Source organism: Prorops nasuta, unplaced genomic scaffold, assembly GCF_024137725.1.
Source record: "Prorops nasuta isolate Cenicafe-Biocafe unplaced genomic scaffold, Cenicafe_Pnas_1.2 PNAS00032, whole genome shotgun sequence".
NCBI classification, from domain to species: Eukaryota; Metazoa; Arthropoda; class Insecta; order Hymenoptera; family Bethylidae; genus Prorops; species Prorops nasuta.
The window spans coordinates 986,846-1,004,261 of NW_027116829.1; the positions used below are offsets into that span (position 1 = coordinate 986,846).

The 17,416-nt window shown below is 45.2% G+C and overlaps 1 protein-coding gene across 1 annotated transcript in view; it reads right to left on the bottom strand.

Moving 5' to 3' along the window:
• Positions 1-5,652: 5,652 nt before the first annotated feature.
• Toll-6 (Toll-like receptor 6) overlaps positions 5,653-17,416 on the bottom strand; it is a 33,469-nt gene continuing 21,705 nt past the window's right edge. The window contains exons 2-3 of the mRNA XM_066743114.1: positions 6,147-6,218; positions 5,653-6,054 (exon numbers count right to left, since the gene is read on the bottom strand). The gene's annotated coding sequence lies outside the window, so the exon portion shown is untranslated. The remainder of the gene's footprint in view (positions 6,055-6,146; positions 6,219-17,416) is intronic.

Below are 17,416 nucleotides of genomic sequence, written 5' to 3' on the forward strand. Positions count from 1 at the left end.
GACGCATACATCCTGTGCCGGCTCCTCCCAGTCCCTACAGACAATTAATTTGCTCCGCACCCTCTCGTTTCAACCCTATTTCGCGTACCAGCCGGCTATACGGTCCGAAGTCGAACCTCGTGTGCTGGCTTTATCGATCAACCCCCCCCCCCCCCCCCACCCCCACCTCCCTCCTCCCTCTCTTTTCTCTGCCCGACTCTATATTCCATAAAGTTATAGAGCAACGTCTTCTATACCGTACGTAATAATGATCCTTGCGTATCATCGGAATCACGCTGAAACTTATTTATACAAGCGCAGCTTTTTACTCGGAGCACGAGCAAAGAATCATCGAGTGGTCCAAGTCGAAAACTAAATATTCGATCATTTAATTGGACGAATTTTTGGCCGAGCAAATTTCTACCCGTTCTCTCGCATCGGACGTTGAATTTCAACTATTCGCACGGAACAAAGCGCGAATAGAATTCTAGAGAATCATTTAATGAGTCCGGAGCGTGCATAGAGGGGAATTCCCGGCAGTCCAGCGATACGTGCGGCGACTCGTAAAATTTTACGCGGCACGATAAACGTATAAATGCCGAGTGTCCTTGCGCGGCGCGTACCTCCTTCCGGTCCGCCGCTGGGGACCATCTCGCAGCTTTCGGACGACCGAAAACAAGAAGAGGATCGAGAGGGGAAAAAGAGAGAGAGAGAGAGAGAGAGAGAGAGCGTGTATGGGTTATCCATAAAGATTTATCATCGCGTATAAAAATATATATGGAGCAGATTGTCGACAAAGCCAGGGATTCTCATCCAGGAAATTACTTCGGATGGAACCGCGCGAGGAGATTTATCACCGCCGAAACCACCGGAAACAATGGGGGACGCTAAATTAATTTCCTCGTTCCCCGAAGCTGTCGCGTGTACATCGACGTCCTTCGATACGGTCCTTTTCTCTCGGGAGCCTCGCGCCCTTCTCGGAACGAGTCCGGATGGAGTATTGTGACGTCATAGAATTTTCAAGGTCTTTCCCCTTGGTAATTTTTTCAGGAATTTAGCAGACAGCGTTCCTCTCAGAGTCCGCGACCAAAGTAGTCTACCGACGTGTTTACTTATCATTATTATACAGTTTGTGGGTTGCGGCCAGGCATAACATTCGCCAAGCTGTGTGTCTCCTTTGAGAAGGTCTGAAACAACATGGCGGTACACGCCTGAGCGAATCTTCTCTACCTACCTTCTTTCACGTCTCATTTCTCTTCACTGCTCACCTTCATCGTCCTCTCTCTCACGACTCGCGCGCGCACATACACACACACACACACACACACACACACACACACACACGTATACAGCAACCCCAAGATCGCTAACACGTTGAAGATTAACCGAATCCTCGGGCTTTATTAAATTCCTCCGTATCGAGGAAAAAGTGGGAGGAAAGTTTGAGCTAAAAAGATATACAAAGTCCTAATAATGGCGGGAAACTTTGATCTTGCCAGTTATAATTTCTGAAAGAGCTTCCGAGTAAATTTACTCTGAAGCACATAACGATTTTGGTCGGATTTGACGAGGACTCTCATCCTCCTCCGGGAGCTAGACGCGACGTTTCCAAGAAGGATTTCTTTTATCGAGAGAGGGATATAATTTTACAGCTTGGAGGAGAAACGTGTCCTGCCAGGAAAAGGATTACTTACGCTAAACGTCCGTCCGGACTATTAATTATGAAAGTGATTATGCAGATTATCCTGAATAAACTTGGGAAGCTCGGAGAGGAGTTTTTGCTCGCAGCTGCCAGATGAATATACACGAAATACCAGAAATTACAAGGCTTCTTATCACCTGATAATATTGCGCTATATTTGCATTCCTCTCGCGCGTTTCGCGCCAATGGACTCGCCCGGCGTGTACCGGAGGAAGGTTATGGATTTTCTCAAAATCGACGCCATATCGATTCGGAAGAATTTTTTCCTCGCAACGCAATTTTGTTTTGCCAAAGCGAGTCGTGTGCGTACTGGAAATACATATAGAGATTCCGAGGTTTCTTATCACCCGACGATATCACGCTATACATTTAAATTTCCCCAGAAATAAACACTAGTCGACGATAAATTTCCTAAAAATCGCCGCCATATTGATTCGAGCGAATTCCTTCCGTCCTGAACTTTCATCCTCTTCTGCAGGATCCACGAGCGCGAAAGTATACAGGGGGAAAGTTTCGATGGCTGTTTAATAAAACATGGGGTAAGAAAAAAGTGGGTGCAAAATGTTATTGTCGCAGGAAGAAGAGAATTTTACGGCTCGTTAATGCCGGGGGGGGGGGGGGGGAGGGGGCTGGTGGTTGGCGGGCGACTTATAGCCTGGTTGCGCGGCGAGAGAAAATCGGGCCAATTATAGCAACGGAGCTTGCGCACCTTTCATTAGCCGTTTTTCTCAAATTTTCAGTCGGCTCGCTGGTCAAGAAAATTGCATTTTACGAGCTGCTGAATGTTTATGCGCTGCGTTATAGTGCAATTTTTGGCTTGAGAACCCTCGCGCGCTGGGGAAGCTCGATAATTTACCTTGGTTTTTCGTCCAGGACCAAAGCTGGGTGTGACTCGCGAGGGAGGATGCTCTGGGATCAGTATATACATATATATAACAAATGGTTGATGACGCGAGAAGACATTGCTAGTCCCCACACGTGCCCGCCTAATTACCAGCGTATTATATCCCTCAAGATGTAAAGGGCCGTTCCGCGAGGAACAAAGTAATCGATTCTGGAACGTTTCCGAAAGATAAACGTAATCGTGATTAAAGCGAAACTTGGCAAAGAGAGCGTATAATGGTTATCCGCGAGAGAGCGCGGTAAAATTTCATTAATCAGCGCGGCGCGCATGCATATATATATATATATATATATGTATATTCGCGAGTAGTAAAATATTTCCATGTATAGAAGGGGAGAAAACGCGTAGCACGCGTTTGCGAGTGATTTGGCAGCGATAAAAGACGGCAATCTGGCCGGAAGGTGTCTGGAACGTCTCTCTCGACCAGGTCCGATCGATCTCCCGGTGATTTTCGGGGAGTAGCATAAAAATAATTCCTTTTTTTCTCCCTCCAAAATGATTCGGGAATGAAGTTCGACTATCGCTGTATATATTTATAATTCTACCTCGAGGATGAGGAATTTTCCGATCGTTCCGGAAGGGTTAATTTTTCCCGAATTTTTTCTGCGACAGTTTCACTGCGGGATAACTTTATTTTCGCGTATAGAGAGAGAGAGAGAGAGAGAGAGAGAAGCGAGTCAGCACTTTCCATCGTCGCATTTGCCGCGTCGCGTCAGGGAATGAAGCGCTCTGCCTGCTTTTGACAGGACTTGGGCGACTGACGTTTACGTTTTGTCCGCGTGCAGCCCACAAATATATACGTATAAACACACACACACACACACACATATATATATATATATATTTCTGTCGCTTCTAAAACGGGACTGAACCACTGGCTCGCGCTACTTTTCGCGCTGGCCTACTTGGAGCCGAGCGTGCACGCGTACATCCCGCAACTACTCCTCCCCCCCCCTTCTCCCCTCGATAAAGAAACCCATCCACTAAATACAAATCCCTCTCCCTCCTCCCCGATATTAAGGCCGCGTGGAAATTAATCCGTCCTGATTTATGGCGCGACAAATTCCAACGACGACGAAACATCATTGAAAAACAATTAGCCGGTAATTCGTGGCGTCGATAAAATTTAATTGCGGCACTGGTGCAATTTTACGCTCCGTTTCCCCCCTCCCCCCAACCGCCAGGGAAAACGATCGCACGGTTCCCAAGCGGATGCCTTTTTTTTTCTCGCTCTGCGCCTCACGCAATTCTCTCTCTCTCTCTCTCTATATATATATATATATAACCAGCAAAAGTTCTAATTTCACCCACTCCTTTCGAGTTTTCTTCCCGCGTACACACACACGCGCGAGTATTGTGCACGATCGAACGATGGCGCAGCGCGCGGAATGCAAATTATTTTACGCCCTTGCAGTATATATATATATAGTGTGTAACTAGATCGCGAGGGACGAGATTTAATCGTTCTAATTTGGCGCAATGAAAGTTTCGAATAGCTGGCAGTGGGCTTACGCCACGTATCTTCAGGGAGATTTCTTAGCAATTATATATATACACACACACACACAGAGGTCGAGCGCCAGTTCTTGCCGGAGTAATTATTCGGACCACGCGCGCTCCGTGCGGAAAAATGCACTTTAGCCTCGAGTGTATCAGCCTGCAGAGAGAGCCCTGGTGGTGTCTCCCCCCCCCCCCCCCCAAGCTCTTCTCCTGACGTCGCATTAGCCCCCCCCCCCCCCCCCCCCAGAGTCACCATTCTTGCCGAGGCTTTCTTAATCCGGCCATCAACTACGCTAATTACACCGGTAGGACGCGCCGTGGAATTTCTTCGCTCGCTTCCGTCGCGATACGCTTTTATTCAGAATTTACAAAATTACAGCTCCGCGCATTAATTTTTTAAGACGCTGCTGCACACCTGCACCTGTGCGGATCTCCCCGAACAAGCCTGTATATATATTTATATATATAATAAAAAGTGGGAGAAGGAGAGACTCGTCGAGGAAATTAAAAGCTGCGCTGCTTCTGTGTTACACACACACCCACACACACACATATATATATAGAAGGTGCGATTCGCTGTCATGCGGTTCCATTGACCTTTCCCAGCGACCATTCACGTCCGGCGGAAAAGCAGCTGGGCCACACAAAGATCGATCGAGACCGAATCCAAGCGGCGTGCCGGCGCTATATTTTCCTTTCCGACGCTGCACGAAAATCCTGCAGTCTGCTGTGTCCATATATATATATATATATATATATGTGTGTGTTTGTGTAGTTCCTGGTAGAGATGAGAACCGATTGAAAAACCAAGATAATTTTTATCGGGAGGAAAATTCCTAGGCCCGAAAGACGCGAGATTCTCTCGGGATATTTCCATTGTTTCCCGAAGTTACCCGATAGCTCGCTCCCTTCTGGAATTGCATGTTTTTTACGCGAACCAACGAAAGCTCCGTGGAGGCCTCGCAAAGGCCAAGAGTGGAAATTCGCGGAGGAGCGGAAGGCGCGTGCGCGATCGAGCCGTTCGCGTCGCGTCTTTCGAGCGAATTTTTAACCAACCGGTTTGTCTTTCCCGTAAATAATTGTTTACGCTTGCTGCAGCCTGGCGTGCTCCCCGTCCGCCCACGTAATTATTATTATACTCGGCCTGCAGCCCGTGTTTCGCGCAATTCCACAAAGTTTCTAATGGCGCGGCGAGATTCGCGCGCGCAACGATACCGCGAGTTTCGCCAGAGCCAAATTTATGGTCGCTCTCGCTTTGATGGAATAATTGCAGGCGATCAAGCGGCAAAGTCGGTGGTGGGAATTATATTTCCATAGGAAAATTGTATACGTACCTTGCGCTCGATTCGATCGTTAGTCGCGTTCCGAGAATCGTCGCTCGACGCCTCGCCAAGATTCATCCGCGCCACTCGTGCTTTTGCGTGTGCGTGTGTGAAAGGTGTAATAATGAGGATGACGATGATGATGATAATTGGAAACGAAGCAGGTTTATGCGGGAAGCCTATATATGTCTCGTGATTAAAATATAATATATAAATAACTTTATTGTTTATAATAAAATGTCCTATCTATTATACAAATATACAAAAATCTTACTATTTACATTTATGAATCGTTGGCTCGATTAAACCAGTGAGAGTATCGTGATGAAAAATTGCCTTGAATAGAGCTTGCTCGTTTACCTTTGGAATTCTTCAATGATAATAGTAATTATAGGAGAATTAGAGAAAGAAATTTCTTACTTCGTTGCAATACGAGAGTTACAGGTAGCTTAAGTCGCATTCTCGCGGTTTCTAATTAAAAAATGCGCGCACTACGAAGCTAGTATATCGTGATTCTCAAAAATACGAGTAGTCGTTTATTTTACTTATTAGTCGGACACCGTTTTACGGCTATTATGGCGAAAATGGAGAAATTCTTGCTGATAATAAGTAGAGAGAGAAAAGTCGAATCGCGCGAGCTGGGATTCCTGCAACGAGAAAAAGGACATGGGCGATTAACGAGCAAAGCGACGATTGGCCCGCGCTCTCCACGAGCTGCGACACACAGATAAAAACTTACGCGAATCACTGCGATCCCTGGTAATTCGACGCGTGCCATGGGATCGCTAATACTTCTGGTATTGCTCGACACCTGAAACAAAAAACAACGCGGATGGATTAATTCAATTGTGTTCTCCAAACTTCCCTCCTGCACACACACACACACACACACACACACACATAATAGAGCAAGATTCGCGAGTTTCGCATGTTTATAGTATTGCGCAACACGGGAACACGATCGAACGCTCGATTCCTGCCAGCCAGCGATAAAAACATGGAAAACATATTTCCCAGACGTTCCATCAAACGATTCCCCCCCCCCCCCCCCCTCCTCCCTCCATCGACGAGCAGAGAGAGAGAGAGAGAGAGACGGAGCAACGCCCGTGCACCCGCGAGCACACACGGCGTCCAAGGGATGGAATTGGCCGTCCTCCCGGTCCAACGACAAAAAGGACGAAAAAGCATGTAGAAAAAAAAAAGGGAAAACAAAAACGCGAACAAAAAATACAAAAATGATCTTCCATATACGCGAGACGAGATATCGCAATAAATTTGTAGGGGCCAACAAAAATATCCTTTGATGCGAGAGCGCGGTACGCTAGCTTCGACGTTGCAGCAAGTTTGTTTCTGCTATTTCGCTAATACAGGGGCGAGGCTGAAAGCTCCCTTTCGCAGCGGAGTTTTCACTTGGGAGATAAATAGGAAAATGGCAAAAGCCGTTTACCGGCTAAAACGACCTTGCGCTGCGCCGCTTACCATCGAAGAAGCTGCCAGACCGAGCTACGAGACCCGAGGAAGCTTCGAAAACTTAAACTGCTCTTTCCATGTACACACACGCACACATATATGTAGTGTAAAAAATTGTTACTGCACCACTGCCTCGCTGCAGCACGTACACACGAGTAACGTAATGATAATTGCTGTTGGTGTAACATTTATTATTATTAGCAGCGAGGATAAACAGCAGGATTTTATCCATTACTGAAAATCTCGGCAAGATCGAAGCACGCGTGGATCTGGAAAATCGTTCCTCTCCGACGCGATGCGACGGAGGATGAATCAATGGAATTACGAGTTTCCTCAGAAATTTGTCAAAAACTTGCACTTTGCTACTTTATTACGCGCGCGAGTAATGATATAATCGTCGTTACGGTAACATTTATTCCTACCATCGCAGCATCAAAGATGAATAACAGAATTTGATATCCGTCGCTGAAAAGCGCGCGGCGAGATCAAAGGGTTGATCCAGAAGGGTTATTCGTCGTTTCCGACGCGATCAAGGACGAACGAATGGAATTTGTATCGGTGCGAAGAAAACTCGCCAGGTTTCTCCTGCCAATTTGTCCGTGAACGTCGCGCGGCTCGTGCTAATGATAATTCGTATTTGTGATACGCGGAATATTAAAAGGGAAGAAACGGTCCGAGGGTAGAGAGAATGAAATAAGCCGAGGGCTTTGGAGGGTAGACGTTTTCGAGGATATGATGCTCGCTTGCGAAACGTCCATTCATCAGAGGGGCTTATCGGTAATCTCGCGAGTTTATCTTTGCTTTTATTTCGCGGGGGAAAAGGGTTCGTTTCTCCATATTCATCTTGTCCGCTGGAAATCTGTCGTGGGAAACGACAGCGTTATGCCGTTATACATATATATATATATATATATATACACACTGGACCACATTTTAAAGGGTCGAGTATACGAGGAGGAACAACAGAAAAGATTTTTTCAACCTTTGTTTCTTCGCAAAATCAACGCTAAACTCGTAGAAAAAAACTCTCCTCTATTTTTTCGCAGATCGCAGCTCATTCGCCGAATTTCCTCGAACGTCACACGAGTGTGAAGAAATGTTTGGAAAAATATTCCTTATAAACATACATCGCGTGCTATGCGCACTATAAACTTGCAAAGGATCGCGAATTAGTTTATTATCTATATCGCATACATTACGCCGAAGCTATCCAGAAGCTCCCAGAAATAAGGAATATTCCACTCGAGCCGGGAACACGACACAACGCAGACTGCAGAATTCCGAGAATCGTGCAGTTGCTCGAGATACTGATAAACGCGTCTCTCGAGTGCGTTCGGCGTCGGCTTCCCGAGCAATATTATTAGCAAATCATTTTTTTCTCGCAGAATTTTTACCCCTAACCTCTTTGCTCGACGATCGTCCTTTTCGCGCGACCCTTAACGCGTATAAATATGCGCGTGTATAGAAGCAGTTGGCCGGAATGGAAATATATACGGACGAGTCCGTAATTCGTTGGCGCGAGATTCGATTTTTCCAGATGTAATGAAACTGTTGGGCCGTGTGTGGCGCACGCTATGGAAAAGCTCGCGGTCCTCCACACACTCGCCGAGAGAGAGAGAGAGAGAGAGAGAGAGAGAGAGCTGCAAAAGTCCTTTGGCCCAAATACTACGCGTAATGACCGGGCAATCGGAATACGCGCGCGCGAGCACACACACACACACGCACGTGGAAAAACTGAACGCCAGCTTTTTCCACGGCTGCAAATTCGCCGGAACAATTAGTCTCCCGCAAGCAATTTTCACGACTAATTACGCGTTTCATTCGTTACTTCCGTGTACGCGAGGCACGAAATTTCACCTTTTTCTCCGCTTCCGGAATTTATTTTTCTATCGCCACGTTTTAATTCCCGATGCTCGACACCTTCTATATATATATATATATATATATATATATATAAAACGTGTACAAAAGAAAAATTATAGGTCTGCAAATTTTCACAAGTATAAATTCACTCCAGTGTTCTCCGTTCATAATTTTCCTCTTCCCGCGATTCGAACGTGTAACGTGATTAATTAAGCAGTTGCGAAAGAGAGAGACGAGATATCCGGATATGCGATAGAAACTAATCAGGAAAGTTTAAGTTTTAAACTTGATAAACGTTATTACTGTGGGAGTTTCCATTAAACAGAGACGGAATATCGCGTTTATCGATGGCTCGTCATTGTTATTATCGACGACGTACTGCGCGCCGCATCGATGGTACAAAGAGTCGGGAGTGCCGACGTCGTCCCGCTGCGACAGTTCCGATTCGTAATTCGATTAACATTTAAAAAAAAAAAAAACTTGAAAAGAAGCCGAAGAGGAGGACGGAGACAAAGTCCCTACTCGTGCTACGTATACCATTCGCCGTTTCATAATAATTGGAAAAGTTATCGCCGGATAAAGCAAACGACAATACCGTTGCACCCCATGTAAAATGGAGAAACTTTCGCATCGCGGAATAACTTCCGCTTGCCTTTCAATGATATTATTTCCTTCCGGGAGAGTGTCTTTGTACCGTTTCTTCCGTACGGACCTCTGCGGATTCGTAGAAATTATCGGGGCCAGCGTGGAGACGAGGCATCGAATTATTTGCCCGCACATTGCGCGACCTTGCCAGAGGTGCAACAATGTTGCTTTTGCGAAAAATAAGCTTCGTTCTCGCGTGTGACCACGAATTATCGACAAGATTCTCTCCCATCGGCTTCTTCAACGCGATTGCCATTGCATCGTTTATTTATTTACAACGAGTTGGATCTGCGCTGCGCGTTGAACAACGATTAGAAAGTACAGAGCGAACCTTTCGCCACGCTTGCGGCGCGTCGCTCCACGCGCCGTGAGAAATCGTAGCACTCGAAACTCTACCTCGAAGACGCTATACAAAAATTTCTATATTCACAATTGGCTATTCTCGCAAATCTGTCAAAACAGCAGTTTTTTATCCGGAAGCTTAATTGTACGAGCAAAAAATTGCTGTAAAAGCCATATATATATAGCTAATCTGCGTTGGTATACGTGGAACGAGCATAGGGCGGCGAGGAGCGAGCGACTCGAACTCCCCGAGTGGAGTTTCTTTGTTCGTGCGAGCGTTTCGCACGGTCTGGCGCGGCGTGCAGCGGAGAAAGGGCGTGTCCACCGTGTGTCGGAGCGGCCTGGCTAACTCGAGCCGGCGAAAAACCAGTTTCGCTTGTTTGTAAACACGGAAGGACTCTCCTGGAAGGAGAAGGAATTCTGAATGTGCTCGCGCGCGCACGTTCCTTATCCACCCTCCCCACCCCCCACACTCGGTGGTCTCCTTATTCGATCGAGATACATACCACTACGTTTCACCCGGAGACCATTGTTCCTGATCGGTTATACCATTTTCCTCCTCCTCCTCCTCCTCCTCCTCTCCCATAATCTAGCTTTTACCGAGCCGAAACCTTGCTCGGGGAATTTTCTGCATTCGACAACGACTCGCCGCTTTTTATTTGGAATATTAGTCGGTTCGATTTATTTAGTGGCTCGAGCGAAATAAATGGAGAAACCCGACGCGACCAATAAGACGAAATCGGACCGTTCGACCACGCGCGCGCACACTCGTGCACGGAGAGAGAGAGAGAGAGAGACACGAGTGTACACGGCCCATCCGGATCGGAAGTGGAAAAGGCCAAACATCTCGGGGCGAGAATTTGCCGGCGGGAAAAATGGAGAATTGATAATTGCTCTTGTCAGACTTTTTCCGCCGCGCAGCGTTCCAGGGAAATCCCTGAATCGATTAAATCGCGTAACGTAGTTTAACGAGATAAACGAGGCTGTAAAAAAGGAGAAAAAAAATGGGGGGAGGATGGTTGAACGCGCGCCGAGTTTCAGCAGCACCGTCGCGTCGTCGCGCGAGCTTGTTCTCGCGCGCTGGCAAATTTTATTAGCCGCGAAAATCCTAGAGGAGAAATATGCCGTGCGCTAAAATTCATTTGGAATCGCGGACATTTTTGCAGGCTTGAAATTATTGCCGAACGTTTGTCAGTATCCATCTTGCTGGCGCGATGCTCTACCATTTTGCGCGTCAGTCGTGTAAATAAAACCGGTGCGGCAGCCCCGCGAGGACCTCGTACTATTCAGGCAAGAATGCCAAATGTTTCGGAGCGAGCTATGAATGCCATTTTGCCAATTTCTTTTCCTCCTTATATGCATGGAACCACCGTGCACGAGACAGGAGTACGTGTATAAGAAAAGAATCGGGGATGATGAGAGGAAAATGCTGAAAAAGTAATTAGGAAAATTGAGTGGGCCGATAATGAGCTTTGGCAGGAATTAGTTGCGGCCATGAAGAGCGGGCGAAAGAGGGAAAACGAGGGAGGGATGTGGAAAAAAGAAAATTACGGGATTTCTCGGGAAAGGGGGGGGGGTGGGATGGCCGGTGGAAAATTTTCTCTTTGGCCGTATTTCGGAGGGTGCATCGTTGAAAAGTTTCCCCTCTTCATTAAAATTGAAGGCACTCCGAGGCTTGCCAAGAGTCGATGGCGCCAGCAGCTTCTCTCTTTCCTCCTCCTTTTCATTTTCTTCCCAACTATTTTTTCTTTTCTTCGCTTCGCTACGCGTCACACCTCGTACGTTCCGTCTGCATGTGTGCATATAGTGTACTCTCCTATAGTATATATATATATATCGTAGCTGGCTGGTACCGAGTCCTAGCAATCGCGCAGTTTTCAGCAAATCCCACATTCCCGATGACTCTTCTCCGCGATTCGTGGAAGGATGCGTATAACGGTGTATATAGCTCGTACAGAGGCTGGACTAAAAATTTAATTACTTTCTTTCGCAGGAAGAAAGGAGCTCTCTGTGCGCGATAGTGTTACGCGCGAAAGCTGCCGATTTCGCCGCTGACGATTTTAATTAAACTCGCGCTAGCTTTTCGCGTGGGGAATACACTCATACCTCCATCCCCTCCCCCCCCCCCCCCTTCAACCATAGTTATTATTCTATATCGGAAAGCACGCGCGCGTGTGTCGCTCGCAAAAGCAGTCTTACCGCGGAAATTATCGCTCAGAAATCCATTTTCCCCAACCTCCTGTTCTCTTTTGTTCTTATATATATATATATATATAGAAGCACCTCCTCCCCCCCCCCCCCCCCTCGATACAAAATGAAATAAGCCACTATCGCAGACGCAAAGGACAAAAGACGATATTATTTAAGTAATAGTTGTGCGTAAATTGACGTTTGCGAACACTCACATTCACAATCCCTCCCTCCCTCAAAAGCCTCGAATAAAAACGTATGGACGACATTCCCTTCGAATGTTTCACGTCACTCGTTTCGGATAATCTGCGCCAACCATTCTCCTCTCTCGACGCCATAATTTGCTCGATCGCGTGAGAGCGAGAGCTAGAGAGAGAGAGAGAGAGAGAGAGAGAGAGAGAGGAAATATGAGCTGGGTGAAAAATAAAGTTTGCACGCCACCTTGGTTTATGGACAACTGCATATATTCTTCGCCGGGCTCGCAAAGGGGAGGTTGAAAATCACGTAACTAGGGTCCGGTGATAAAATAGGGGCTGGAATTTTGTAGCCGGGCGGAAGCGAGGGTGAGAGAGGGTGGAAACTGACCGAGGCGAATATTTGGGGACGGATAAAGGGAAAAAATCGTGTCAAGCATCGAGGTATTAACATATTCCTCTGCTATCGCCGAGTCGAAGTTGATAAAAAAATTTTGGCTCCGGATGAGTTGCTGGAATCTCTCTCTCTCTCTCTCTCTCTCTCGCGAGATGTATAAAGTAATGGAGCGAAAAGAGTGGAAAGATAGAGGATGTTAATGGTGGATGGATGGGAAATGAAAGAACGAATGGGCGAGTGGTCGCAATGGGGTAGATAAACAAGAAGAGGAAGCTGCTGGTGGATGCGGCAGGAATGTAACAGACGCGTCGTTTGGCGAATAGAGCGAGACGTGCACGCGTCGGCCTCGATCCCTCCTCTGGCGCTTTACGCTGGATTTCAGGCGTGGTGTGGCTCGTACGCTGAGAGGGGGGGGGGGGGGGGGGGGGGAGGGGTGGGTGCCGCACCCCCTGCACGCAGTCGCGAAACGCGTTATTCAAATTTCTGCTCGCTGCACGAACGGGTCATCCCCTCGAGCAGAATGACTGCACTTGTCCGTGTTTCCACATCCTTCCATATGTAATATTTACACGGATACAGCGCAGACTGTCGTCGATAAAAAACGCCCGCGTCCATATTCTCGCGTGGAAAAACTGCTGCTACGCCAACAATATTATTATCCGCGCTTGTTACGATCGACGCCTCGTTTCTTTCAATTCGGATCATTCGCGCGCTGCCTCGTGCCTCTTGCCACCGAATAAATTGATTAGGGCTGTTGCCAGATTTAATTTGCAAAGCCTGTAAGCATATACTATGTAAGCGTGTTTCGTAACGCGAGAAATACGCAGGAGAATATTCGTTGGAAATTATTTTTTACGCTGCACCAATCCTGGGAGTTTATTCTCGTTGTCCTTAACGACTTTGTGGAATATTTTATAATAAAGTGACGAAGCGTGTGTATTCAGGGAAGGAAATTTAAGAGGTGTTTGCTGTATAGATGCTAGAAAAACTCAGTTTGATTTGATTTAAATATTTATATCGAGTAAACTATATTTTTTTAATCGATTGCTTTGCAACGGTATAAATATAAACGTTGGATGAATGATTGTTTTTCACAGTACACTTGTATATACAGAGAAGATTTGCAAGAAATTGCGAACAAGCATCGCCTAATTCGACCAAGAAATTTACAGTGGCTCGCGTGTCTTCCACCTGGTCAAGTGTCCCAGACCTATCGGATCGAGCAAAGTTGGAAGCAAAGGGCCGGAGAGAGAGAGAGAGAGAGCGCGAGAGAGAGGAGTTTGAACGATTAAGTCCCGATAAGGAATATGGCCGCGGGAAAATGGCACATGTCGCGACTTCGGTTATCGTTGAGTTCCGCCTTCCACGACAGTTTCGTTTCAGCAACTACTTGGAAAGTGCACTCAACCGTCGTACTTTACTTTGCCTATACCATATACCCTTTCAGTCGTGTATTATCGTCGTAAGGCGCGCGCGCGCGCGCATTTTATCCTAGTACACACACACACACACACATATAATGCCCGCACACTGAGCGAGTCGAGTTCTCCATGGCCGCGTCTACTTTTCGTTTGGCATTATGCTAAAGTTCCCGGAGACGGGCGTAACTTGCCTGGGGAGGAGGGAGGGGGGGGGGGGGGAGGAGCACAACTTTTCGCGGTCTCTCCCCCCTCGAACCGCATTGAGTCAGCAGCCAAAGTAATTACTGTTATGGCGAGGAGATTTATCCTGGATCCCTGGCCCGTGATGCCGCGCGATCGATATCGGGATCTAAAAGAGATCTAAAAGACGTCTTAAAGCGGTCTAAACGCGCCAACGAGCAAATTCCAGCGAAATAACGACTCGTATACGTGTATATATATATATATATAGATATATATATATTTGGAGGCTCGTTTCTCTCTTCCGGGGCAGTTAATTAATCGGGCGATGAAGCGGGGAGGCCAACGGGGACTCGTACGTTATACGCCATCTGGCACACGCTCTCCCGGGCCAATAATCATAAAGCAAACCCTCCGTGGTAGCCCGGAATCTCGGGAACCTTATCAAAACACAAGCCAGACATCCAGCCATAAAGCAATTAACGTTAAAGAACCACGCTGCTGCTGGCTTTTCATCGCGATCAATCGTAATCGTCCTGATGGATTGCGATGGGAGCTGCTTAAACGCTGGTAAAACCCGATGGGTGGAGGAGGAGGACGCGATATTTCTTTGTTATCGCTCGGAGAATTTACTTATAAGATGATCGAAATCGCGATGCAGAAATGAAGTTGGGCAACTTAACGACCGTCCTTCCTCGCGAGAACTCTCGTGCTGTACGAGAGGGAGGGCTTAATGTTCGATCGTTCGGAGAAACGTTCTCGTGCCGCAATCAAGGACGAGGTTAGGTTATATTCCGGAGACCGAACGATAGGAACAACGCCTGGGATTCTTCAGGGTTGCCCCAGGGTTGGACACTATCCTTTTTTCTCCTTCCACCCTCACAGTCATCGGAGCATTAATTTTCTATACTCGTACATGTGTGTGTGCGTGTGTGCAGAACCACTAGTATATACGATCTTCCTCTCGTTCTCCATGGAAATATTAAATCTCGAGGAATTATTTTCCAAATCAGTGAATCCCGTGGATGGATTTTTCTCGAAAATTGTGTATCTCGCTGGTTTTGCATCGAATCCGGTTGTTTGCGTTGTCGTACGTGCGTGGTGGGAAGGTTTACGTGAATCTTTCTTAAGAGGCACCTTTACACACACACGCGCGCGGGCGCGCGCGCGAGTACACCGGAGGGGTGGGTTTTTCTTAATCCAGCAGCGGCGAGAAGCTTTCAATGGGATAGCGGGAATTGGATGTTCGAATCGAGACGGAATTCTCGGTGAAGAAGACGATTCTTCAAGGCGTATTGACCGTGGGTAAATCAATCAGGGACAGTAGAGTTTTGACCTTTACGAGCGTATCCGATCTCGCGCACCTCCATTCCGGCCCCGACATTGTTTATCCTCGCGCAGCAATTACATCTTGGCCGAACTTTATTGTCGGCCGGAGCGCGCTGCGAGATAAGAAACCGCGCCCGCCCGATAACAGAATCAAAGAATTTATTTCCGACTATCTCCTTGCATGACTCGCCTTTATTGCTTCCATTCGCCCGCCATACACCGAGGACCCTCGCACGAGAAAAATTCATTTACCCTGCCAAGTTGGCAAATAAATTTGTAAACTCCATTCGATAGGAATCTTTTTCGCTACTTAATTTATTAAGGGGCCATTCCACGTCAAAACAGACAGATTTCGGAGTACAACACCGATTTTTTTCTTAAAAATATGTGTTAATATATAAGAAAATACAAGACTTTTGGCGCTAGTTTGAGTCAAAAATCTTTTTTCGTTTCGGAGATACGAGCTGTCAAAGTTTGCAGTTTTACCGTTTTTGGTAAAAACACGTAATCTTTAAAAATTTATATCTCCTAAACGAATAAAGATAGAAGACTCTGGCTGGAACGAGTGTACTCAGAAAGAATCATACTTTATTAGAAAAATATAAAAAAAGACAGTTTGTTTTAATTGGTTAAAACTATTAACAATTAAAATAAACATTTGAATTAACAAATGTGTTGTCATGCTCTGACAATTATAAAAAAATATCAGGAATGTTCCTTGGAATGTCCTCTACAAAGAAAAAAATTAAAACGCGTATACTCTCTTGGTGTTCATAGTAAAAAAAATTATTTTATCACGACGCGCACGGCCAGAAGCGTCGTTCGAGCGGCGTAAACCGGTGAAGCGCATGCGTAACTGAGCGCGACTAGTCTCTACATGTCGGAATCCATCAATCTATGAATAATGCGAGTTAATAACATGTTTTAATTGTTTGTTTATGTTTTTATAACTATTATAAATTAACAATATATTTATTATTATTCTGCTTTATAAGCAGTCGTTATTTATTTACAAAATAATTAGCAATAAGACATTTGAACATGGCATTGAATATACAAATTATATACTAATTTATATTTACATATTTTATTAAATTATGGCAGAAGAAAATATTATGAATATGAAATTTCTGTACTGAAAATATTTAACAAACTTTAACAATTGTATAATTATCTGATTGAGGAAAAGCTTTAGTTTGTAATTGTGTCTTTGAATCTATCGTTAAAAATGCACGATAATTTCTAGTTCCTTTAACTATTTTTACTTTTCAAAAAAATCTCGTTTAAATTATTTTAATGCTTATTAAAACACTTCGTACGAGATTTTTTTGAAAAGTGAAAATAGTTAAAGTAACTTGAAATTATCGTGCATTTTTAACGATAGATTCAAAGACACAATTACAAACTAAAGCTTTTCCTCGATCAGATAATTAATACAATTGTTAAAGTTTGTTAAATATTTTCAGTACAGAAATTTCATATTCATAATATTTTCTTCTGCCATAATTTAATAAAATATGTAAATATAAATTAGTATATAATTTGTATATTCAATGCCATGTTCAAATGTCTTATTGCTAATTATTTTGTAAATAGATAACGACTGCTTATAAAGCAGAATAATAATAAATATATTGTTAATTTATAATAGTTATAAAAACATAAACAAACAATTAAAACATGTTATTAACTCGCATTATTCATAGATTGATGGATTCCGACATGTAGAGACTAGTCGCGCTCAGTTACGCATGCGCTTCACCGGTTTACGCCGCTCGAACGACGCTTCTGGCCGAGCGCGTCGTGATAAAATATTTTTTTTCACTATGAACACCAAGAGAGTATACGCGTTTTAATTTTTTTCTTTGTAGAGGACATTCCAAGGAACACTCCTGATATTTTTTTATAATTGTCAGAGCATGACAACACATTTGTTAATTCAAATGTTTATTTTAATTGTTAATAGTTTTAACCAATT